General features: G+C 38.8%; 1 long non-coding RNA gene and 1 other non-coding gene across 2 annotated transcripts; one reads left to right on the forward strand and one right to left on the reverse strand.

The window, feature by feature from the left end:
- Positions 1–4,854: 4,854 nt before the first annotated feature.
- Positions 4,855–4,961, forward strand: LOC120272757. Its single transcript, XR_005540295.1, has one exon. It is a non-coding gene; the product is annotated as a small nucleolar RNA R71 (small nucleolar RNA).
- A 14,234-nt stretch (positions 4,962–19,195) lies between these two features.
- On the reverse strand, positions 19,196–19,833 carry LOC120271841. Its single transcript, XR_005540065.1, has 3 exons — positions 19,810–19,833; positions 19,319–19,426; positions 19,196–19,224 (listed from the first exon to the last, which is right to left on the reverse strand). It is a non-coding gene; the product is annotated as an uncharacterized LOC120271841 (long non-coding RNA).
- Between the last annotated feature and the right edge of the window lie 4,891 nt (positions 19,834–24,724).

The raw sequence follows: 24,724 nt of genomic DNA on the forward strand, positions 1-24,724 counted from the left end.
GGTAGTTGAATCCATAGGGAATGGAAGTATTAGTAGTAAACACTTCTCAGTTATCTATTTGGAATAAGGATTATGGTGAAATAGACTCACTCACAATAATATGAATATCGCAATCAAGTAAAGGGAAAGTAGAAAATAAGGGAAGTCTCAATCAATAAAGATGAGATACACTGGCAATGCTCCCTTAGGATCTAACATGAAGCGCATGATTTACTAAATATTTCTAAACCGAGTTAAATGAGTCGAGGTATCTAAGAATAATCGGTCTCTATCTCTAGGCCACGAATACTAGTCCCCTACTAGGTCCCGATGGAGAAATCACTCAATCTCACACCTCATACCACATATGACCACAATAAACTTGACACACCCCTTGTGTGTGTGTACCGCAAGTGCACGGGTCATCGAAGTAATAAAATACCCCGGTGAGTGGATAGTCAAATCCATAATGAATAGTTATTCAAAATAAGAAGTATTGCTATTTAGCTAGAGTGAAAACTAATTTGTAGTTGTGATTTAAATGAATAATGACAATTGAATAAAAGAGAAAAAAAAAGAAAGCAAGAGGAATAAAGAGAGGTAATCGATGGTAAAATGGAGTACTCGGACAATGTTTGCCCTAGGACTATTGTTTCAAGTGCAAAACTAATATTATGCCTCCTAATTGAAGTATAATTAGTTGTGGACATCCAAAGACACATGGTCCCAAACCTAAGGTCAACCGTGACTAGCCCTTTACTCTATGCCTCGGTGGAAAGGGATACTCTCAACATCTCACACTGTGTGGGCTGCTTGAGGCTCTAGGGACTCCAAGTGATAAATCTTATTCACTAATTTAGATCTAGTTCTTTGGTCCAGCTGAAAGATCCCTAATCCCAATTAAGCCCCAGCACTAAGAATAACTCAACACTTTACTCTGTTACCCATGCAACTAAGCCCTAGTGGAGAAGGTCTCTTAGTAATTCACTCTATCATGATCGCAAAGAACTCTTGGAACATGGAGGTAGGATAAATCACGTCAGAAGGGAAAGGGGACATTCCGCTACCTCTTGACTCACACTGTCAACTCTCTTTAATCTCATGGCCGAGATAGACAAGTCACCTTCAACACCCCCGGCTCATACTGACCATGGCCACATAATATTCTGTAAGCTCTCTTAGGAGTCAAGCTGCCAGGATAGTCGGTAGGTAGTCACTCGTACTTCTCAGTGTTGGTAAAAGCCTTGTTATATAATCCTAGTCGTATCAAAACTATGTGATGCTCATACTGTAATGATGTCCAAAAACCTTGTCATATAATCCTAGTCGCATTAAAACTAGAAGGATGCTAATACCACCAGTGTCAAAGTGAGGGTAGCTGGCTCACGAATAGATAATAATCTTCTTCAGCTACCCATGTCAAGCAGCTCGTCAATTTCATTGGCTATTTCGTCGCCTCACTGAACCTCTCTTAATGCACTCAAGTCAGGGAAATGTGTTTGGCCAAACTTGAGTCATGACAAACGCTTAAATCGAGCCTTGTGCTCAGGAATTGAGAACTCTATGTGCTCAGGCTCAGGTGAGCGCTCTCGGGGATGCTTGCCGGCCACTTTCTTTGTCCTGGGAGCCATATCTGCAAAAAATTATAATGAGAATCGATCAAATAAACTCATAAGACAATGTTGCAGAAATCCACACGGTTGTGTGGAAATTTCACACGCCCGTGTGGATTTACGAGGCGAGAAAACCACACGGCCTTTATGCAAAAATCCACAAATATAACAAACATTTGCTTTAATTCCACTCTAATGCATGCACTAACTATTTAATCAACAAAATGAAGTAACATTCACTAGTTTAAATAAAAAAAAATCAAGATTGGTGAAGAAAAGAGAGAATGAGAGTTTACTGACAAGATGAAGATGAAAAGCTTGAAAAATGACCGGAAAACTTGAGTAAAATCCCTCTAAAATGATGGTGAGGAGTCGAGAGAGTGCACAGATTTGTTCTTTTAGCGTTTGGGAGTGAGAGACTGAAAAGACGCAATAGATTTATAAAGTAAACTCGCGGCCTTTTGAGTTCTATTCATCCACATGGGCATGTGGCAATTACCCAGACCCATGTGACTCCATAGGAGGGCTTCACAGGGGCAGACACACGCGCATGTGTGCTCTCTGGATATCACACTTCACCTCTCAACACATCCACATAAGAGTGTGGAAATTTCCTACGCCCATGTGCCAGACCCACAGGGGTACCCACATGGATATGGATCTTTACAGGGCCATTCATAAGGGCACTCACACGTTCCTGTGTCTTCTTGGGATGGAGGAGAACTCTCTATAGGAATTCACACTAGCGTGTGGAAATTACCCTCGCCCATGTGCCATCCACAAGGTCATCCATAAGGGCATACACATACCCCTATGTCTTCTCTGGATAGAGCTCTGAACTCTGCAGAGAATCACACGCCCATGTGGAAATTACCCACGGGCGTGTGACCGTCACAAGGTCATTCACAGGGGCATTCACATGCCCCTGTGTTTTCTCAGGATGGAGAAGTTGAGCTCTGAACAAAAACACACGGCCGTGTGGAAATTCCACACTCCCGTGTTTCTTCTCTAGATGACTTAGAAAAATTATAGACTCTGCAAAAAATTTATGCACACTTATACACATATAGAGCCTACATTTGCTATTCAAAATTGACCAGAGAATTATGAAAAAACATGCTCAAATGACCAAGAAACTTTTCCAATCACAATTAAGTACATTAAAACAATAATAATCCACAAGAAAAGCATAACAATTAGCATGTAAAAATCAAATCACCAACACTTAAGCACTTATTCATGCGAGTACTATACTAAAACTTAGAAAAACAGTAAAGACTTGGGTTGCCTCCCAAGAAGCACTTGTTTAACATCACTTAGCTTGACGTACCTGTTCTTACCTCATGAGCGCTCATGGATGAAGGTTTCCCTCTTACCCATAACCTGAAAGCATGATGAGCATAATCTTTTGAGGATAGAGGAGTTATCGAGCATATTACCAAATGAGGGTTCGTCACCCTTGCTCCATTCTTGCACATCCCCATTAGGCTTGGGACATTTCTTGTGGCGTCTCTTTGCTCACTTCATCTTTTGTATCATCTTCTTCATGATCCCTATGATAGGTTACACCTTGTCCTCTATACCTAGCACCAAGACTTCTTCATTCTCCACTCCTTGATCTAGCACCCCTTCATATGGGTCCGGGTTCAACATTTCATGCACATATTCATCTATTATTTCATCGGTAGTGTCAAGAAAGTAAAGAGTATCATCAGAGTCTAGAGAATGTCTCATGGCTTCGGCAAGGCGATATGTAAGCTTGTCATCCCCAACTCATAAAGTTAACTCACCACCATCCATGTTAATAAGAGCCTAGGAAGTTCGCACGAACGGCCTTCCAAGTATCAATCGGATATCGTCATCCTCATCAACATCCAACATTACAAAGTCCACAAGAAATACGTACTTGTCAACTTTCACAAGTATGTCTTCAATGATGCCCCTCGTATGTCTCACCATTCGGTCCGCCAATTGAAGTGTCATCCGAGTGGGCCTAGGCTCTCCCATGCCTAGCTTTTGAAAGAATAAGTAAGGCATGATGTTGATGTTAGCCCGTGAATACGCCAATGCTTTCTCTTCACCCAAATTACCAATGTTGCATGGAATGATGAACCTTTCAGGGTCTTTCTTCTTGTTTTGTATATTCTTTTGCAACACCACTGAACATGGAATATCAAGAATCACAGACACAATCTCCTTCAACTTCCTCTTTTTGGTCAAGAGGTCATTGAAAAACTTTGCATAACGAGGCATTTGAGACAAAGCATCTACAAATGGAATGTTGATATGCAACTGCTTGAATAGACCCAAGAACTTCTTGTATTGGTCATCATTTTGGTCGTTCATCAATCTTGAAGGATAAGTGATTCTTGGATTATAGGGTGGGGGTGCCACCCCTTTCTTTTTTGATACTTCCTCAACCTCCATGACCTCGGGTACTTCAACATTGGTCTTCTCGCTCGGAAGCCTACCCTCAACCTCATGACCACTTCTGAAAGTGATCCCCTTCACATGTTCTCTCGGATTTGTCTCTGTGTTACTAGGCAAGCTTCCTTGTGGTCTCTACGATAATGACTTCGCAATTTGCCCCACTTGATTATTTAGATTGTGAAATGATGCGGTGTGGTTGTGAAGTGTAGCTTCGACAGACTAAAACCTTTTATCCGATGATTGGATCAACTTGGTCAAAGCTTCCTCTAGATCGGTCATCCGAGTTTCCAAACCTAAAACTCGATTCTCCATGTTCGTGGCTTGTTGTTGTTGTTGGAAACCTGGTTGTGCCATGGCCTTTTGTTGTCCTTGATTATCCCATGAAAGATTCGGGTGGCTCCTCCAACCTATACTGTAGGTGTTGCTATGTGGATTGCCTTGAATTCTCATTGCATTACCCATAAAATCTACTTGTTCTACCGAGGATGTACCACTAATAGAAATTGGGTAATCGGATGGAGCATGTCCTCACCCACACCGAGTGTAACTCGTCATAGCCGTCACTCTAGGAGAAGTTAGAATGTCTAACTTCTTTCTCAATGATTCAACCTCGGCCGTTAATGAGGTAACTATATCATTCTCATAAAGTCCGGCTACCTTTTTTCTGTCCCTTGTGTTCCACTGATAAATATTCATAGCCATTTCTTCAATGATATGTCGGACCTCATCGGGTGTCTTCCTTCCAAAGATACCTCCTGCTGCAACATCAAGTAACTATCTTGTGCTTTGGTTCAACCCATTAAAGAAAGTCTGAATGATCATCCACTCGGGGAACCCATGTTGAGGATATTTCCGCAGGAGCTCCTTAAACCTATCCCATGTCTCAAAAAGAGACTCCAATTCTGTTTGCACAAGGGAGGAAATTTCATTCTTGAGCTTCACAGATTTTCTAGGAGGTAAATATCAGGCAAGAAAAGCTTCTACCATCTCCTCCGAAGTAGTAATCGATGCTCTAGGTAATGAATATAGCCACTGCTTTGCAATCCCCTTCAAGGAAAATGGGAAGGCCCTCAATCTAATAGCACATCCATAACACCATTAATCTTAAGCATGTCACACACTTCTAAGAAATTCTCGATGTGGTTGTTCGGATCCTTATTGGCCAATCCATTAAACTGTGCTGACTGCTGTATCATCAGAATGAATGCTGGCTTTAGCTCAAAATTCTGAGCTGTAATCGGTGGCCACACAATACTAGATTGTGTGCCCTAAACAGCGGGTCTGGCATAATCTAATAGTGTCCTCTAATGCTCATTCTTCTCTGCCATATTATCTGACCTTTCACCTTCTACCTCACTTGATTTGACTGTTCTTGCACAGGTTCTTTTCCCCTTCTACGAAGTGTTAATTCAAGTTCAAGTTCAAGATCTCTTTTAACCAATCTCGAAGGGTTCCCTCGGGTCATAACCTAGAGCTGTAACCAAAGGAAAAAAATAAAATCAGAGTGATGGAAGAATAAAAAAGTGTGAAATAGAATAAATTGTGAATAGCTAAATAGCAAAGTGCAAAGTGTTTCTAAAATGCCTACTCCTCAGCAGCGGCGCCAAAAATTTGACGATAACTCTTTGCGTGTTGACTGCAAGTGCACGGGCTTGTCGAAATAATAATACCCCGGTGAGTGGGTAGTCGTATCCACAGGGAATAGTTATCAAAAACACAAAGATTGCTATTTAACTAGAACGAAAATGAATCGATAGTGAAGTGAACAAAATTAATTCAAATAGAAATAAGAACATAGGAATGAGGTACAAATAAAAGATAGGAGATACAATCAACAGTAAGTGGGGTGCCCGGACATTTCTCACCAAAGGACAATTGATTCCAGTGCAAGACAATCATTATGTCTCCTAACTGATGTTTAATGAGTCGTGAAAATCCAAAAATACCCAGCCCCAAATCTAAGGTCAACCGTGACTAACTCTACACTATGTCCCGACGGAGAAATCACTAAATCTCAACACCTGACACCGTGCAAAGTTGCATAAAGCTATAGGGGCTCTAAGTGATAAACCTTATTCCCTAATATAGGTCTAACCCTTTGGTCAAGGTGAGAGACCCTAGTCACAATTAAGCCGCAGATACTAAGGATTACTTTAATGCTTCACTTTGTTGCTCGCGCAAGTAAGCCCCAACGAATTTCGTCTCGTGGCACTTCACTCTATTGTAACCACAAAGAACCCTTATAACGTGGAGATAGGATAAATCACACCGGAGGGGAAAAGGGACGTTCTGCTACCTCTCGACTCATCCTCTTAACCCTCTCTAATCTAGCATTGTCTAACCCTCATGGTGTGTCACTCATTCACAAAGGTTATCAAGATGGATTCTCAACCCTAGTGTCACTCTAAGGGAAAATCAATTAAACAAGCATTCAATATTGGAACTCAATTAAAGACAACAATTAAAGAAAGCTGATAAGTGTTTGTGTGTTAAGAATGCGAAGTATTCTTTCCTTACGATGAGCATGACTTTTATCTACGTGTGTAGTTTGTTCTTGAATTTCTAGGAATTTTTGCCTGATTCACACTTGTTGCACCACTCGCTCATGAAACTCTTTTGGAAACTCAAGTTTGATGTTTAAGGGACTAATTAGTTTTGTTTCTAGTGTTATTTTTCTAAAAAAAATTGGAAAAAGAAAAGAAAGAAGAAAAAATAGATATATTGTTTAGTTATGCATTTTGGGCGGAAAGAGCTACCACCTATGAAGTATGAATCTACTCTCATAAGTCGGATACTAGTTATACCCTAATGAGAGAAAGAGCTATCTCATGGGATGAGTGAAAGGTACAACCCCGGTAGAAAGAGCTAACACATCAAAAGTGTGAAAGCCACCTTAGCGGCCGCTTCAGAAAGGGCTACCTTAAGGGATGTGTGAAGCTACTACCATCCTTTTGTTTTATTAGGTTTTGTAGTTAAATAAATCCTTTATACTTGGAATATTGAGGAGTATACTTTGAGTTTACTTGAATGAGTTCACACACACTTACACGATCTTGGGTTTGTTATCCTATTTGACTCGAGTTTTTAGCTCTATTGATTTTTCGTATTTAGTGTTGAAACTTTCCTTACTTGTAGAATGCTCTCTTTGCATGCTTTTGTGAACCTAAGGCCAAGCACTTTAAATATTTCCTTCTTATATTCATTAATGTTTTATTTTTCCTTGAGGATATGCAAAAGCTTAAGTGTAAGGGAATTTGATGAGTGTTTCTGTGTTAAGAATGCGAAATATTGTTTCCTTACGATGAGCATGACTTTTATCAGGTTTAAGCACTAATACATGTGTATTTGTGTTCTTTTGTGCATGTAGGGTTGTGAAGCTAAGTATCAAGAAAAGAAGCCAAAAGTAGATCGTGAACACACTATTTGGTGGAATCTTGGAAGCAACAAACGCAAAGACACAAGTGGGGCTCTGAGATACATGAATGTGTGCCAACCTCCATATATTCAAGCTATTACAATAAGTTGGAGGGGCACAAAGGCAGTCACATTTGCGTATCCCAACTTGTGCAATGATAGCAAGATCTTTATTATTGAACATGTTTATTAAAGATGCGACACGATCTACGGCATAAACGTGTGGCTGTTTATGTTGTCTCTATGAAAAATGGATTCGAGAGTGTTTTTGGTGGGGGATACTATAGCAAATCATTGTAGAACTTTATTGTAGCAGTTATTGTTCACAGCCGGTTGAAAATCAAAATTCCAGAGAATCCACAAGGCCACGTGGAAATTCCACATGCCCGTGCGGGAATTCCATAGGGGGATGTGGAACATCCACTGGCCCATGTGGATGCCTAATTCCAGCGTATTTAAAGCCGTTTTCAGCCTTATTTCAGCATCCTTCTTCCCATCTTTTCTCCAACTTTTGAGAGGCCGGTGGCTAGGGTTTAAAGAGTCTTTGGCATGGCTTTTGGAGTGGTTCTACGGCTTTGACAACGCATTTCTCTTTGAAGATAGTTATTGGGGGAGCTTTTGTCAGCACCGATCCGGCGAGATTTGCCCTAGGCTTGACAAGGGGAACTTTGGAGACGATGAGGCCACTCCATAAGACCATCGACACGAATACCGAGGCGGTTTTACTATGGATTGTATGTTTTTACTTTTGATTTCATTATTAATTGTGTCTTTCTCCATGGAGAGCTAAAACCCCAACTGGGTACTTGGATTTTATAAAACCTAGGATGTTTTTTTATTTCATTGACCTTTTATTATGCTTTCATTAATTGATGTTTCTAATTGAGTTCTAATCTTGAATGCTGGTTGAATGATTTCTCCCTTAGAGTGACATTAGGGTTGAGAGACCATCTTGGTAACCTTTATGAATGAGTGACACACCATGAGGGTTAGACAAAGCAAGGTATGAGAAGGTCGAGAGGGTGAGTCGAGAGGCAGCGGAGAGTCCCCTTTCCACTATGATGTGATTTATCCTACCTCCATGTTCCAAGAGTTTATTGTGATCATGGCAGAGTGAATGTGCTAAGGGATGACCTCCGCTGGATCTTAGTTGTAAAGGAAACGGAGTGAAGAATTGAAGTAACTTTAGCACCTAGGGCTTAGTTGTGACTAGGGATGTTTCGCCTTGACCAAAGGGTTAGATCTATACATTGGAATAGGGTTTATCATTTGGAATCCCTAGAGTGTCTTGCAACTCTACACAGTATAAGGTATTGAGATTGATCGGTTTCTCTACCAGGACATACTGTAGAGTTAGTCACGGTTGACCTTAAGTTTGTGACCGTGTGTTTAGGGATTTCCATAACTCATTAAGCGTCAATTAGGAGACATAATAGTTGGTCTTGCACTTGGAAACATTAGTCCTAGGGGTAGTATTGTCCGAGTGCCCCACTTCTTTCGATTGCCTTTCCTCTCATTTTATCGTACCTCTCTTTCTTATTTCTTTTAGTCTTTTCATATCAATCTTATTCACACCATCATTGATTCATTCTCATCCTAGTTAAATAGCAATCATTGTGTTTCTATTCACTAAACCCTGTGGATACGATACCCACTCAATTAGGATTTATTACTTTGACAAACCCGTGCACTTGCCGTTCACACGCAAGGGGTATTGTCAAGTTTTTGGCACTGTTGCTGGGGAATAGGCATTTTAGGAGCACTTTACACTTTGCTATTTTAGCTATTTATCATTCATTCTTTATCACACTTTCTTGTTCTTCCATCATTCTCATTTGTTTTCTTTTATCATGTCTTACTTTTTCTTGTAAGGAGTTTAAATGATGATTGATCAGCTCAATGCTCTGTATTCTTGAGTTGAAGCTTTGAGTGAAAAAGTTGATAGAATTATTGCTTCACAACAACAGAGCAGTCCTTGTTGTAACACATATCATCCAATTGAAAAGGGCTACCCAAACTTCTTGTTGAATAGTAATGGACAATATTGGGGTTTGATAAGTGTTTGAGTAGACATATTTTTATATATGTTTTACATGCATTGAGCATCATTTTTACTGTGGTTTATGTCTCATATTGTGTATTTGGTGTTCTTTTATGCATATAGGTTGTGAATGCATTGAAGAGTAAAAAGGAAGCAAAGATAGGCTATAAAGACACAATGTTGGGAGTTCTTGTTCAATTCAAGGACCAAGACACGAGAGCAATTCATAAACGTGGAGATGTGTGCCAACTTCCAAGAAGATTCAAGTCAATTCACTATTTGGAAGGGCACAAAGGCAGCCACATCTTCATATTCCTTCTCTTTGTGAAGATTGCAAGACCTCTCAAAGATACGTCGATGAAGAAAAGTTTTACAGCTTACCACATGGACGTGTGCCCGGACATGTGGCCTTAAGAGAAGAGTGTTCGGATCGCGTTTTGTGAAAAGGACTGTAGCAATTTCACTGTGGTAGTAATGTAGCAAAATTACTGTTTACGCGGACGCGTGGAAATTCCGCGCGCCCGCGTGGAAATTCTTGCAGCCCACACGGGCGCGTGAGGGCACGTGACAGGCGCGATCTAAGGCCTATAAATAGCCGTTTTGCCCTATTCTTTCTCATCTTTTGTGCGGCTCTTGAGGGGTGAGACAGCTATGGTTTGGAGAGGAGGTCTTTGCGGCTTTGGAGGCGCTTCGTCACCAACTTTGATCGATTCCTCGTCCGTCATAGCATCAAGGAAGCCACCGGTGAACCTAGCTTCGGAGTGGGTCCTTCAAGACGTCGAAGCTCTCCATCAAAGCCATCAGTTCATATATAACGGGGTTTATTTCTATGGTTTTAATGTACTTTCATTCATTGATGGTGTGTTTTGTATGTTGCTCCATGGAGAGCTAAAACTCTAGAGGGTATTTTGGCTTGTGAACCCTAGGATTCTCATCTTTTGTGGATTTGCTTAGTGTTTCTATTTAATCCGAGTTTGATTAAGTTTTAATCTTGTATTCTCATTGCTTGCTTGTTTAATTAATCCTTGTGGTTGATTGGATTTGGATGATTTGTTACTTTGATGTGAGAGAGGTCTCCATTAGAGTTAGAACTTCAAGGTTAAAGAGGGTTGAGAGGGTGAGTCATGAGATAGTGGAGTGTCCCCTCTCCCTTCTGATTGACTGTATTCTATCTCCGTTCCTTAAGCTCTATGCAACCATATTTGGTGTGAGGCGTGAGATTGAGAGATTTCTCCACCGGGACCTTGTAGGGGGTTAGGATCCTTCGCTGGGAATTAGGGTTGGATCAATCTTTAGGAATCGGATACAACTCTTGGAATCCCTAGAGTGCTTTGTAGTCATATGTGGTGTGAGGTGTTGAGATTGAGCGATTTCTCCACCGGGACCTCGTAGGGGACTAGTATCGGTGATCGGGAGGCCGGATCCGATTATATTTGGATTTCCACGACTTAACTTACTCATCATAGAAACACTTTGCTTATTCGGTACCTAATACTTGAATCCTAGGGGGAGCATTGCCTGAATACCCCACTTTTACTGATTGAGATCTCCATCCATTTTACCCTTGCATATTTGTCTCCGGTATTCATTTCTTCGCACATTAGATCACCACACCTTTCCATTTATTATTAGGTTAGAAAGCAGAGAAGAAGTTAGTACTAGTAGCCCTGTTCCCTGTGGATTCGACTACCCACTCACCGGGGTAATTATTACTTCGACACCCATGCACTTGCTGTTTACACGCATATTCGGATGCGTGTCAGGAAGCAACTCAAGAGGAATGTCAAAAGGGTGAGATACTGGTAGAGGATGCACTTCAGTTGTAAAGAGTATTAGCTAACTTTATTGAAGTATTTGATGTCTGGGTCCAAAATATTAAGACCACACTTTGATGTCATGAAGCCTCCTATAAAAACATTAAGCATCAATTAGGAGGGATACTTGACACACACTCCAAGGAATAACAAGTATTTGAGCAAGCAATTCAAGTTCCTTATAGAGATGATGTGGTAGTGATCTGTAATGAAGAAGTTGGGCAGACGAGTATGATGTTGTCGAGATTGAGGAGATGCAAGAAGAACCTTTCATTCAATGTGAGGATTGTTTGAATGGACAGTATGTTTGTGAGTAAGAAATGATGCAAGAAGGGTCGACGAAGACAGATTGCTTTCAAGTTGAAATGGAAGAAGAAGTAAATCCTAAGGTAATGGAATGAGCACCCCTCTTCAGGATTAATCAACTCATAAATTGCAAGAAAACGATTTTAGGTTTGGAAGAAGATGTGGGTAGGAGATTGAAGCCATCCACTGACCCACCTGTGCTAAGCTTGGACGATTCCCAACCCAAATTGTTTCATTGGAGGCCAAAGATAAGATGGTTGGACTCTCCAATAAATATTCCACCCCGACAAGTAGATTTTTGGCTTAAAGAAAGTAGCGTTGCAATGTCTAGTAGGGAGGAACATACTCTTTTCAAGCCTCCATAAGGTAAGGAAGAGTACGTCAAGCTAAGTGATGTAAAACAAGCGCTTCTAAGGAGGCAACCCAAGTTTTTAATGTTTTTCTAGGTTTTAGTTAGTATTTGCATGAATAAGGCTTTGAGTGTTAGTGTCTAGATCTTTTATATTCTTTTGCTGTGCTTTTCTTGTGGATCATTTGGTGTTATCGTGTGCTAAAATGTATATGCCAAAGTTGTTGGTCGTTTGAGCGAGTTTGTTGTGTTTTCCCTGTTATATTTTGTATGATAGGGTAGGCTTTGAGTATTTTGAGATGTTCAGCAATTTTCTGTAGAGCCTGCAATTTTTGTAAGTCATCCAGAGACAACACACGACCGTGTGGAATTTCTACACGGGCATGGGTCTCTACTATGAGCTCTTCCTGAGAGGACATAGGGGCGTGGACTCCCATCTTTGAATGACCTTGTGACAGTTACACGCATGTGGGTAATTTTTGCACATGCGTGCGTCTTCTTGCAGAGACTGAGATATTTTTCCTGAGAAGACACAAGGGCATGGACTCACCCTTGTGGATGACCCTATGATAACCACACGGGCGTGGATAATTTCGACACGCCCGTGTAGATCTCTGTAGAAGAGCTATCCTCCATCCTGAGAATACACAGGGGCGTGTGGGTGCCCCTATGAGCTGGCCCTGTGAAAGTACACACCCGTGGGGAATTTTCGCACGGGCGTGTGAAACTTATAAGTGTTTGTGCGATAAGAATACGAAGTGTTCTTTCCTTATGATGAGCATTACTTTTAACGGGTTTTAACGCTAATATGTGTGTATTTATGTTACTTTCATGTAGATAGGGTTGTGAGGCCTAGTATTAAAGAAAGAAGCTAATGTGGATTGTAAATGCACCATTTGGAGGAAATCTTGAAAAAGTTCAAACGCAAAGACATAAGTCAGGTTTGAAATTCGGGAATGTGTGCCAACCTCCTTGTATTCGAGTTAGCACAATGATTTGAGGGGCACAAGGGCAGTCACATTCAAGCATTCTGGCTTGTGCATGTATAGCAAGATCTCCACCAACATGGCAGTTATTGAAGAAGCAAAGCAATTCAAGACGCAAACGTGTGCCCATTTGCGTTACCTCAATGAAAGTATGGATTCAGGAGAGTTTCGGGTCGGTACTGTAGTAGTGTACTATAGCAAAACATTTTAGCATTTCACTGTAGCAGGTAATGTTCATAGTCGGCCGAAACTAAGCAAACTAGAGAATCCACACAGGCATGTGGAAATTCCACATGCCCGTGTAAAAAATCCACAGGGGCACTCACATGGGTGTGTGGATTCCTGACTCTAGCCTATTTTAGGCTGATTTTAGACCCGATTTCGGAATTCTTTTCTGGATCTTTTCCCTAACTTGAGAGAGGGCGACGGCTAGGGTTTGGAGAGGTATTAGATAGGGATTGGGAGAGCTTTCGTCGGCACTGATCTGGCGAGATGTATCTAGGCCGGACAAAGGGACCCTTGGACGAATAGAGGACTCTCCACAAGACCATCGCCATGACTATCGAGGGGGTTTTCTATGGATTCTTTGCTTTTACATTTGATTTCATTGATTATAATTAGTTCCATGGAGAGCTAAACCCCTTAGTGGGTACTTGGGTATTTGTGAACCCTGTGATGTATTCATTTCATTGAACCTCTTTATTATGCTTTCAATTAGTTGACGTTTTACTTGAGTTCCAATCTTGAATTCTATATTGTATGAATACTCCCTTAGAGTGACACTAGGGTTGAGAGTTCTTGTTGGTAACTCTTGTAAGTGAGTGACACACCACGAGAGTTAGACAAAGATAGATTAGAGAGGGTTGAGAGGATGAGTCGAGAGGTAGCGGAGATTCCCCTTTCCCCTATGGTTTGATTTTAGCACCTAGGGCTTAATTGTGGCTAGGGACCTTCCACCTGGACCAAAGGGTTAGGTCTACATCTAGGAAGAGGATTTATAGCTTGGAATCCCTAGAACTCATTGCAATTCTATACGAGTGTGAGGTTGAGAGGTTATTCAATTTCTCCTCTGGGACATGTATAGAGTTAGGCATGGTTGATCTTAGATTTGGGACCATGTATTTAAGGATCTTCACGACTCATTATTGCATCAGTTAGAAAGTATAATAGAGGGTTCTTGCACTTGAAATGATTGTCCTAGGAGAAACAATATCCGGGTACCCCATTTATATCGATTGCCTTACCTTCTCCTTTACTTGTACTCTCTCTCTCTCTCTCTCTCTCTCTCTCTCTCTCTCTCTTGTGTTATTTTACTTTTGTTATTTCACATCTTGTCACACATATCACTATTTATCATTCACTTAGTTAAGAAACAATTTAAGTGTTTTTATTCCCTACTCCATGTGGATACGATACCCCACTCACATGGGATTTATTACTTTGACACAGGTGCACTTGCTGTTTACATGCATATTCGGTCACGTCAAGAACACTTAGAAGAATTTCTCGGGTTGGATAAAGAATAAATAGGGGTGTGTGTCTGCACTTGTGGGTCGGGCACATGGGTGTGGGGAATTTCCACATGACCGTGTGGATGCGTTCAAATGCATAGGGTATCATCCCGAGAAATCATAGGGGCGTGCGTTTGCCTCTGTAGGTCTCTCGTGTGGAGTCACACGGGCGTGGGTAATTTCTATATGCCTGTGTGGATGTACAGAACTCAATAAGGCTGCGTTTTCTCTTTATAAATTTATTTTGCCTTTTTATCTTTTCACTCCCAAACATTCTGAGAATGCATCCTTGCACTCTCTCGACCTCTCACCGTCATTTTAGAGGGTTATTACTTGAGTTTTCCGGCCGTTTTCTATTCTTTCATTCTCATTTCGTTAGTAAGCTTCTATTTCTCTTTTTCTTCGCCCAATCTTGATTTATTTTGCAGCACCAGCATTATCTTCAACAGCAGCGGCAATAAATATACCAGCAATTGACACAGACACTTGACGCGTCTTTACCTTCTTTGTTCTTATTTTCATATTTTGTTTTTGCATTTTATTTTGGACTTGTATACTCAGAAAGGATCTTCATTCTGAGTTTATCTTTTATTTTTGTCTCGAGTCGTATTTCATTGCTCTATCTTTTATATACTCGAGTCATTTTTGTTTATTGAGCTTCACTGAACCCCCTTGTGTATGCGTGTAGATGGTCTTGTCAGTATGAGAATTGAGAACTAGTCATGGACACGGTCAAGGTGTTTTACACTTTGCCGTGTGTGCTTCACAACCCATTGGAACTTCACTCCCAAGGACTTAGCTCCATCAAACACATCACTAGGAGTCAGGGGATTATTGTTTCAATTGCCCATCCCCACATATGTTTTAAATTGTATTACTTTTATTGTGCTTGCATGTGTACATTGACGGCAATGTACATCTTAAGTGTGGGGGGAGTTCACATTGCACATGTTATTTACATAAATTTTTATTGACATACATGCTCACATAGCCAATTGTGGTTCAACTTAGTTGCAATGAGTGTATTCTTGAGTTTAGGAGAATTTTAACATTGAATGGTTTTGACAACGCCCCTTGCATGTGACCCACAAGTTCACGGGTTTGTTGAAGTAACAAATTCCAAGTGAGTGGGTATCGTATCCACAAGGAGTAGGAAATAAAAATACGAAGATTGCTATCTAACTAAGCGAAGAAGGAATAATGATTTTGTTTATAAAATGTAATGAAAGTAAGAATAAAAGAAACAAGAAAGAAAGAAGCACAAATAGATGAGAGGTAAGGCAATCGATAGAAGTGGGGTACTCGGATATTGTTCCATCTAAGACAATTGCATCAAGTGCAAAATCAACTATTACATTTCCTAATTGACGCTTAATGAGTCATGGAAATCCTTAAACACACGGTCCCAAACCTAAGATCAACCATGACGAACTCTACATTATGTCTCGGCGGAGAAATCGATCAATCTCAATACCTCACACTGTGTAGAGTGGCAAGACACTCTAGGGATTCCAAGTAATAAACCCAATTCCAATGTATAGATTTAACCCTTTTATCCAGGTGAAAGAACCCAAGTCGCAATTAAGACCTAGGTGCTACAGTTACTTCAATGCTTCACTCCGTTGCCTTTGCAACTAAGCCCTAGCGAAGGTCATCCCTTAGCCCATTCACTCTACTATGACTGTAAAGAATTTTTGGAATGTGGAGGTAGGATAAATCACATCGCAGGAAAAAGGGGACGCTCTGCTACCTCTCGACTCATCCTCTCGACCCTCTCCAATCTTGCAATGTCTAACCCTCATGGTGTGTCACTCACGCACAATGGTTACCAATGTAAACTCTCAACCCTAGTGTTACTCTAAGGGAGAAATCATATAACAAGAATTCAAGATTAAAACTGAATTAAAGACATCAATTAAGGAAAACATAATAGAATATTAATCAAACAAATATATCATAGGGTTCACAAATCCAAGTACCCACTAGGGGGTTAGCTCTCCATGGAGCTAGTTACAATCAACAATGAAATGGAATATAAAAACAAGTAATCCATTGAAATCCCTCTCGGTATCGTGTCATTGGTCTTGTGGAGTAGTCTCGTCTTCTCCAAAGGTTCCCTTGTCCGGCCTAAGGCACACCTCGCTGGATCGGTGTCGATGAAAACTCCCCCAATAACTTTCTTCCAAGTGGAGCACAGTGTCGAATCCATAGAACAACTCTAAAGACTTGCCAAAAGCCCCTTAAAACCTAACCGACGACCCCCAAAAGATAGGGAAAAGTTGGAGAGAAGGATGAAAGATGGATCCCAAAATCGGGATGAATCGCTACGTAAATAGGGCTGAAATCAGACATCCACACGCCCCTGTCGATTCTCCACACGAGCATGGGGAATTTCCACACGGCTGTGTGGATTCTCTAGAAACCTTATTTTCGGCCGGCTGTGAACAGTCACTGCTACAGTGATTTGCTATAGTACCTGCTAGAGTACTCCGCCAAAACACTCCCACTTTCACACTTCTCATTGAGGCAACATAAACGGGCACACGTTTATGGCGTATATCGCGTCACTTCTTCAATAAATGGGTTCATTGGTGAAGATCTTACTATCATTGTACAAGTTGGGATACCCAAATGTGACTGCCTTCGTGCCCCTCCAACTCATTTTAAAAGCTTGAATACATGGACATTGCCACACATTAATGTATCTTAGAGCCCCACTTGTGTCTTCACGTTTGTTCCTTCCAAGATTCCACCAAATAGTGCGTTCACGATCTAGTTTTGGCTTCTTTTCATAATACTTAGCTTCACTACCCTACATGCACAAAAGAACACAAACACTCATGTCTTAGTGCTTAAACCTGATAAAAACAACAGCCAAACATTAGCCATGTCCATGACTAGTTCTTAATTCCTAAACTGACAAGACCACCTGCACGCATACAGAAGGGGGTTCAGTGAAGCTCAATAAAAACAAAAATAGCTCGAGTATATAAAAGATAAAGTAATGAATATAACTCAAGACAAAACAAAAGATAAACTCAGAAGAAAGATCTTTTCTAAGTATACGAGTCCAAAATAAAATGCAGAAAGAAAGATAAAAAATATAAACACAAAGTAAAGCAAAGACGCATCAAGCGTCAATGTCATCCTGTGTCGGCTCTGCTGCTGCTACTGTAGGTGGTAGAATAGGCGGATTGATCAGTGCATGAGTCGTTGATGATGGTGCTGGAGGAGCTAGAGGGGTCTGGGGTCTCGTGATGAAGGGTGAAGGCGCGTTGTGCTCGAATAACTGCTATAGCATATCAAAGCGTTTCATCACCTTTGCGTGTTATCCGATATGTACCGCACGAACATCTGCCAAATCCGTTTGGAGTACTCCTATAGCACTCTTGAACCTTTCAACTCGATCCCGGGCTCGAGGTGGGGAGGAAATGTGAACCGGAGGTGGCTCCTGTGCTGGGGAAGGTACATCTGTATCCATCTTCATATGCTGAGGCTTAGCGACCGGTTAAGGATCCTTTGTAGTGTCATCTGCTCTCCTTTCTAATTTGGAGTAGGTGTAACCAATATATACACCCCGAGACTATGTCTGCGCACCAATCCCATCAATCTCAGTGTCTCAATACTAACACTACAAGAAAGTAACCATTTACCCACGGACAATTTTGTGGGTAACACTATAAAAATCCCTGGGTAAATCTGTTTACCCAGGAAATACCCAGGGATTTGAGACCCTAGCTAAATCGCTCGTGGGTAAAACATTACCCACGGAATTTCATATCCCTAGGTAAATTACCCACGGATCAATCTCTGGGTACATAATTGATATCCCTAGTTAATTAATTCCTGGGATTTAATAAAATACCAGGAATTACCCATGGATTAATCCCTGGGGAATCTCTGGGTAAATGTCCCCAGGAAACATCCCTAGGTAAGTACTAGGTAAATATATCTTTAAAAATTGAAAATCCCTGGGTAAACCCTGGGTAAATATCCTATTAATAATATAAAATCCCTGGGTAATCCCTAGTTAACGCTTTTGTGAATTATAAAAATTCCCTGTGTAATACCCGGGTAATTTTAATGTTAAAATTTTAAAATTCCTGGGCATTCAATAAACAATTAATTGAACCTACATCCATTCAATCCCAAATTCAATATAATTTAAAAATAGCAATCTCTAATATCTTTATAAATTATACTATAAATAAAATATAGCAATCCATAAGTATTTAGGATATCAACAATACCACTATATAAGAATGTAAGACATCAACAAGTAACAATACAAAAAAAATACCCAAAGTTAGACAAGCAAAAAAAAAAAGTAGCAATTAAAGCACAAATATTTATAAAAGTCCAGGATCTTCATCACCATCTCCATTTCCATCTCTTGTGCCTTCATTCTCCTCTGGTTGATTGTTACTTGAATTTTGTGTTCCATGTAGAGGAGGCATACCAATGTGATTACACAACATCTCAATTGTTCTTTTCAAATCAACTATCAAATTATCTTGAGCCTCTATCTTCTTCTTCATAGTTGCTAACTCAGTTTGAAGCTCCTCTTGATTTTGTGATTCAAAAGAGCTAGTACTTGATTTGCTTGCATTTGTATTACCACCACAATAATAAGATGCTTGAGATCCAAGACCATACACCCTTCTCTTTTTTTCACCACCAACTGCCTCATAATAAAGTGCGACCTCATCTATTGGTTGAGAATTATCATTTCTAGATCCAGAAATTGTTTGCGGTGCCTCTCTCAAGCTCAATACTTTATCCTATATGCATAATATAAAATATGTAAATAAATAATTACAAATAAACTATGAAAAATGAAAAATCTTAATGATTTAAAAGACTTTAAAAACTTACATTGAGTGATTTAGACTTTTCATCAATAAAAGTTTGTCCATCATGCTTCTTAGTGTGAGTAAAAAGAAACAACTCATGTGGTGTAGGCATACGGCCTAATGAAGATGCCTATAACACACACAAAATATACGCTTTAGCTATGATTATTTAGTTAAGAATAAAAACATATGAAATTTTAGACATTAATAAAAAAAAAACATATGTAAACAAGGTTTGTCATCATTCTTTTTAGTAGTAATAAATAAAAAAAAAATAACCACTCATGGTGTGAACACATTCATCCTAATGAAGATGCTTATAACGTTGACAACATATACATTTTCACTAGATATAATCATTTAGTTAACAATAAAAGCAAATGTAATTTTAGACATAAATAAAAATAAAGTACTTTACCTTATACTACAACAATCGTAAACTCATATAGCATGCAAGTTAATTTTATTATATTGCATTCATTCATCATACAAATAAATTCTATTTATACTTACAAGTCTTTTGCCATGTTCAACATTAGATATTGACCCTCCAGTATGAGATGATGGTCCTGCGATGCTCCTTGTGTTATTTAAATTTTTTTCTCGTTTCATCTTAAATTCAGGTTTATCCCAAGAGGGTTTCCAATGTCTCCAAACATCATCAGACATGTATTCTGGTTTCTTTTCAGAATTTCTTATATCTCGGAAAAAATCACTGTATCGTTGTGAAGCTTTGATAACCCATGCCACCTTCACTTGAGCCTCCATTGAAGAATCCCACACACAATGCTTCTGCAAAACAATAAACTTGTTGATATTCAATAATGAAAATAGAATAGAATAAATAACTTGAATTCAAAATAAAAATACCCTAAACTCCTCAAAATAAAAATCTTTTGTAGCTTGTGAAATTGTTTTCCATATGTAGCCATTAGTGTCCACCTTTTGCTTGAACACCTTTGTTATCACACGTGAACATTTGCTAAAGGGTTCTAACCTGTTATAATTATAAACATGTAAATGTGTTCATATATTATAACATATAATCATATTATAAAAAAAAATACTTACAATCCATTCACAACCACGATGCGAAGTCTACCTCCATTAGCTATTGCATCAAATGGATCATTACTAGCTTGGGATATAGTAGGAGTTGAAATTGTATGATTTGGGTCATTGTTTGCAATATCACATGATGTATTTGTGGGATTAGGGGCCTCAGTTGCTATATCATTAAGTTGAATGGCATTTACAGGATTTGTTAAGTTCTCTTCATTTGTAGGATTAGTGTACATCCTGCAAGACCTTTCTCCTCGATATGGCCCAATCCTTCCTTTACCTCTAGGCATGTCTACAAAAATGACTAAATTAACATAATAACAATAAACAAATTCAAATAAAGCATTGCAAATACATAATAATATCATAAAGAAAAATTTAAAAAATCCTACATAAAGTTAAAAGCAATATACTCTGTAAATTAAAACATAACATAGAAAATGCTACATAAGGTTTAAAGCAAATTATACTCAATAGATAAAATAAAACTTGACTTGAAAATGCTAGGTGAAGTTAAAAGCAAAGTATATTTAGTGCATTAGAACTAAAATAACACTATTCACTATCAACAGACATGTCATCATCTTCAGCATCTTCATCATCTTCCATTTCTATTTCTTGTAAATTAGGTTCAGCGGCATCTTCTAAGTTAACATCATCATGTCCATCATCTACATCAACAAAAGCACCATTTGAATCATTTAAAGGTATTATTGCATCATCAATTTTATCAATCGAATGTACTTCTACTTCATTATCTTGGAATGGCAAATCAGTTATAGGGATCTCAATAACTGATCTTGATTTAATTCTATACACAGCCCACCAATCAACTTTGTCACGCTTCATACTTGGATAAGGTGCATAATAGACTTGAAGTGCTTGTTCCGCCAAAATGAAAGGTTCATATTTGTTAAACCTTCTTTTATGGTTGATATCAACAAGATTGTAGTCCTTATGAACTTTCTTCCCAACATTTGGAGTTGGATCAAACCAATCGCACTTGAAGAGGACAACCTTTTTAATTGGAAGTGCTAGATACTCTAATTCGATAATTTCTTTTAAAATACCATAATAATCACTTGATAGCTCACTGTAATTAGAACCTTTGATGCACACTCCACTGTTGATGGTTGATTTTCCCACACTATAATCGCTTGTATGGAATTTAAACCCATTAACAAAATATATAGGATAATTGATCACATTTCTCAAAGTCCCCAAAGCAACATCCTTGATGATTTGGCTAGTGACATTATTGTTTGGATCATGTACCTATTAAATAAATATAAAATTAATATCCTGAAAACATAAAAAAATAATAAAAGAATTATAAGTTACTTACATAATATGTAAACCAATTGGCAAATTCAGTCTCGAGCTTCATATCAACTTGCTCATCAATCATATTTGGCACATTTACCTTTAATTCTTCCACAAATATCCTTCAAATTAAGAATCTTAATTAATAAGAATGAGTGTAATAGAATTATATGTTTATTAAATTATCGCTAAGAAGCTTTACTTGACGTAATGTTGAATCTCATCACAATTTAATAAGACATAAGTTACTCGCAAAGATTATACTCTTCATCAGCCAACCATCTTGATTTCTGTCGTCCATAAGATCGACCGGGATAAGTAAATATAGAAAGATTTCCTTCACATGTTTCCATCTCACCTCCGTCATCATTACGAGGTACTTTTCTTAATTTTGTGTTAATGTGAGGCTCAAAAGTAATGAGAACAAAAAGGTAGATACTTCTTGAACCAAGTATGCATTGCAAATTGAACCTTCAACCCTTTGCTTTATTGGTTACTTTTAACTTCAATTGTCAGCAAAGAACCCTAGCGCATGGTTAAATATGTTTATTAGTTCAAAAAAATTAACATTTTCATAAATAAAAATGATAAATTATTAACTTTCACATACCTTTCAAAAGGATACATCCAACGATATTGAACAGGTCCCCCAACTCTTCCTTCATAAGGTAAGTGAATAGGAAGATGCTCCATGGAATCAAAAAAGCTAGGAGGAAATATTCATTCTACTTTGCACAAAATCATAGGAATATTTTCTTGGAGTCTAATCATATCTTCTTATTTAATCACAGTGCATGTAAGGTCTTTAAAGAACAAGCTCAACTCAGTTAATGCTTTCCACACGCATATGGCAATAATTCACGAAAAAGCAATTGGAATTAACCGTTGCATAAACACATGGCAATCATGACTTTTCATCCCAAACAACTTATATTTGTGCATGTCCACACACCTTGCCATATTTGAAACATACCCATCTGGAAACTTGAGTTTTTGTCACCCAATCACACACAACCTCTTGTGTGCTCAAACTATAACAAGCTTTGGGATATTTACCCGTTGAATCATTTTTCTCCAACTCCTTACGCTTGCAATAAATTTTTATATCCTCTCTTGATTTTGCATTATCCTTTGTTTTTCCTTCAACATCGATCACTGTATCAAACACATTCTCAAAAACATTTTTCTCGATGTGCATGACATCAAGATTATGACGGACGAGATTAGTACTCCAATATGGCAAATCCCTAAAAGATACTCGTGCTTTGTTCCAACCATACATGACTTACAAATAGGAGCATTCCATTGTTCAACACCAAGATCTCAAGTACTTTTCTTCAATTTTAAATCCTCAATTTGCTTTTAAAAACTTGTTTTCCACCAACATAAGAGGAGATGGAGAATCTTCAATTCTATTCTTCATGAAATCATTTTTATTTCTTATAAAGGTATGATGTTCTGGTAGAAATTGATGATGACAATCAAACCAAGAAACTTTTCCACCATTCAAAAGGCTAAATGCTTTTGATTTATCCATACAATATGGACAAGCTTTTTGCCTCACCGATCTCACCCGCATCAACATTGCATATGCCGGAAAGTCACAAAATGGTCCACATAAGTGCAGCTCTCATTAGAAAAATTATGTCTCTTAGAAACATCATATGTGAGAACACCAACTTCCCAAAGATCTTTTAATTCTGCTAGCAAAGGTTGCAAGTACACATCTAACTCCGCTTTCGGATTTCTGGGCCAGTACAATAATAGTCAAAAACATGTAAGCCTCTTTTCATGCCACATCCATGGTGGCAAATTATATGGTGTCACAATAATAGGCCAACAAGAATATTGCTTCCCCGATCGCCCAAATGGTTGAAATCCATCCGTACATAATCCCCGGCCTTACATTTCGAGCCCTCTAATGCAAAAAGATGGATTTGTTCGATAAAAATGTTTCCATGCCTCTCCATCAGATGGATGGCACATAACACCATCTTTTTTATTGTGTTCATCATGCCACCTCATATACTTAGTCACATTTCGAAGCATGCCAATCTTTTAGTAGTCTCGGTGTAAGAGGAAAAATAGTACATCTTTTGATATGGTATATCAATTTTTCCTCTTGAGATGCTCTTTGTCTATTTTTATATCGAGGATGATCACAAAACTTGAAACTTCTTCTATTAATATCGTTATTCTAGTATATCATGCATCCATTGATACAACAAAGGGATCTCTCTCACAAGGAAGACCCTAACTCGCAACAGAAACTTCTTTGTTTCATAAAAACTACCAACCAATTTATTATCCATTGGTAATGCTTCATTCATTAATTGAAATATTGCATCATAACACTTCTCGACATATGAAACTCCAGATTTGATATTCAACAATCTTGTCATAGTCGACAACCCGGAGTGCTTAGAACAACCTGCCCACAATGGCTCATCGGCTGCTTGAAGCATGGCATATAATCTTTGAGTTTTTGGATCTGGTGTTTCCTCCTCATTTTCACCATAATTTGGGTCAAAATTAGAACCAATGGCATCCATGACCATGTTGTAATATAGATTTGATCCTTCTACTTCTCCTGTAAAAGATGAATTGCATTGTGTTTGCATAGGATTTGATATATCTAAAGGTTCCCCATGGCAAACCCATTGATAGTAATCCTTGACAAATCCATCTCTAGTAAGGTGCAACTTGACTTTCATCGGGCTAAAAAGATACCTTCGGTTTTTGACATTTACAACAGGGACACCTTATTTTATCACAATCCATAAATGCTGGTTGATGACAAGCATATTCAACAAATGTCTCAACTCCAACCAAAAATTCAGGATTAATGTATCTCACGCCCATCTACAAGTCTCATATACATCCACTCCGATCGCCCTCATTTTATGTCTTCTACAAATAGGATAAAAATCAACATAACATTAGTCAATTCCCTCCTAATAATGAAAACCAGTCCTTATGTCAATCATCTAAAGATAGATGCCAAAAATACATGAACATAGCATTAATTAATACCACTTTGATT

Source organism: Dioscorea cayenensis, chromosome 11, assembly GCF_009730915.1.
Source record: "Dioscorea cayenensis subsp. rotundata cultivar TDr96_F1 chromosome 11, TDr96_F1_v2_PseudoChromosome.rev07_lg8_w22 25.fasta, whole genome shotgun sequence".
NCBI lineage: Eukaryota > Viridiplantae > Streptophyta > Magnoliopsida > Dioscoreales > Dioscoreaceae > Dioscorea > Dioscorea cayenensis.